This window comes from Empidonax traillii, unplaced genomic scaffold (genome assembly GCF_003031625.1).
Source record: "Empidonax traillii isolate 1590-97213 ecotype Southwest subspecies unplaced genomic scaffold, ASM303162v1 scaffold4179:size25103, whole genome shotgun sequence".
NCBI lineage: Eukaryota > Metazoa > Chordata > Aves > Passeriformes > Tyrannidae > Empidonax > Empidonax traillii.
Window position 1 is genome coordinate 4,456 of NW_020959372.1, and position 2,806 is coordinate 7,261.

Genomic DNA, 2,806 nt, shown 5'->3' on the forward strand with positions numbered 1-2,806 from the left:
GGATTTGAGGTGAAATATTGCCACAAAGGATGAGGAGAAGGCTGAGGTACTTAATGCCTTCTTTGCCTCAATCTGTAAAAGTCAGAGCAGTTGTCTTCAGGGTACTGAATCATCTAAGCTGGAAATCAGAGACAAGGAATGGAATGAAGCCCCCCTAAACCAGGAAGTATCTAGTGACCTGATGTGCCTACTACACTCTCCCAAGTTTATGGTGCCAGATGGGATCCACCCAAGGGTGCAGAAGAAGCTGGTGAAAGAGGTCACCCAGACATTCTCCATCATTTATAGCAGGTCCTGGCTAACCAGGGAGGTTTCAAAAGCCCAGAGCTTGGCAAAGGTGACTGCCATCTAGAGAAGAGCCAGATAGGGAATCATAAGTACCTGGCAGTGCTGGGTTAATGGTTGGTATTGACAATATTAGAGGTCTTTTCCAATCTCACTGATTCTATGGTTCCTTTCTGTGATTGTAAGTTTGCTTTGCTTTTGCTGACAGAAAAGAAAAGAAAAAATGGTGTAAGGTGGGAATTGAGTTTTTTGGGTTTTGCATTGTTTGTTTGGTGGGATTTTCTTGTTTCTTTGTTTGGGGATTTTAAAATTTGTTTTTTCATCTCTGCATATGTATGTGAGGACAAGGGAAACTAATTCTACTACAACAGTTCTGAAAATGAACTGTTTGTACGGGAACTGTGCTTTTACAGGGACGTGAAATGAAAATGTGACACCAGCAAGACACTACTGTGGCCAGGGTTTGGGCTCAGCTCTGTATGGGGAATGTGGTACCTTATAAAAAACCTACTGGGAAAAAAACAGACTCTCAAATACTGGGTTTTCAAAGCATGGATAAACTGTCTGCCCACACAGATGCTTGAAATAGAAGTGTCTGCTTTTAATTCAAATCCATCCCCTCCAGCACCACTCAAGAAGGGGAAGGAGTATCCCAGGCTTTGTATCTCCCAGCCCATGTGCACATTTTGGATGCCCTCGTGCATCTCAAAGAGCACCAGGCTGCTGTGTTTCTGTCCTGGATGGACACACAGATGTCCTGGGATCTGAGCGACATTGCACACCAATTGAATTGCTTCCATCTGAGTCTGGCTCAGGCTGAACATCTTCCCAATCCACAATCCTTGTCCTTCTCCTTCATGATGGGAAATCCCAGATGAGCAGCCTTGGTTCGCTAAGTACTTAGGCTCTTGGTTGCCCAATTTCCTCTGGGCAAACCCATTCCATTTATAACTGAACCTCAAAGTTCAGAAGGTCACAGTTGTTTCAGGATACAATCCTGGGTAAAAGAATAAAAATGTCCTCTGGGCAGGTATTTTGAACTTTTTATGGAAAGAGAGAGACTGTGTTTGGAAAAGGCAATATTACAGTGGTTGAGAGGTTGCTCTGGACTAAATGGTTCTTTCTCTCATTTCATGAAGAGAGAGGAAGGTTTTGGACAGTAGTATTTCCCCACCTCCCACCAGAGCCTTTCACTGCTGGGACTGAAGCCCCTTTGCAGGGGGCAGCTCCTGTGAGCCCATGGCTACCCCGCTTGAGCCCCTACACAGACCACACCCACAGAGACACATCCCCAGAGTCCTTACCAGCTCCACACTGGGTTTTCCATCGGAGAGTCTCAGACATCTGGATCTTTACAACAATTTAATCGTGGCGCAGAAGCAGCACGAGGTGAGGGCCACTGAGAAGGGACCCCCAACAACCAAATCCCTGGATTTTGCCCCCTTCCTTGCTATGCACATGATAGCCTGGGGTCTTGGCTTCATGCCTGGGGCTCCTGCCATTTCCTGCCACCCAGAGCACAACCTGCAGCTCTCACTGTAGCTGCACACTGAGCTGTCTGCACTGAATGTATTCGTTAACTATTTCATGTTTAGCTGACCTGCTACAGTGGGGTGACCTTGGGCACACACTTAGTTGCTCTGAATTGTCACAAAGATGCAGTGGCAAATAAGATAGAAAACCTCATGAGTTGAGATAAATACAGAGACATCACTCACCAGTTACTGTCACAGACACAACAGACTCAAGGAGGGAAAAATGAATTGAATTTATTGCTGTTCCAAAATTGAGTAGGGTGATGAAGAACAAAAACTAAACTAGAACCCCTTGGTCCACCCCCATTCATCCCAGACTCAACTTCACTCCTTCATTCCCAGAGTCTTTACCTCCTCCCCTACAGCAACGCAGGGGAACAGAAAATGGGCTTTGCAGTCACATCATAATAAGCTGTCTCTCCTCCTTCCTCTTCACATTCTTCTGTTCCAGGGTGGGTCCGTCCCATGGGCTGCAGTCCTTCTGCCTGCACCCGACTATGCCATGGGATCATCCTGTGGGCTGAGGTGGATCTCAGCTCCCCCATGGACTTCCGTGCATTGCAGAGGCACAGCTGCCTCACCGTGATCCCCTCCAGGGGCTGCAGGGAAATGTCTGCTCTGGCACCTGGAGCAACCCCTCCCTTTCCTTCACTGTCCCTGTTGCTGCAGGACTGTTTCTCATAATTGCCAGGCCAAGGTTTTGCACTTTTTAATCTATCTTTTCACAGAGGAGCCACAACCATCACTGATGAGCTGAGCTGTGTCCTGCAGCAGGTCCTTTGGTTTGCCTTTGGTTTGCTTTCCCTGGCACAGGGCAGCCTTGTCCTTGCCTCACTGAGACCCCCACCAGGCCCCAGCTGCCAGCACATGGCCCAAGCACCTTGTACATCTGCCTGTGGGTCACTGTGAGATGACAGCAGGACTTTATTCCATGCTGGGTTTTGGACAGATCCCACTTTCCCAGGTGTTTTACTAAGGCAGACTCC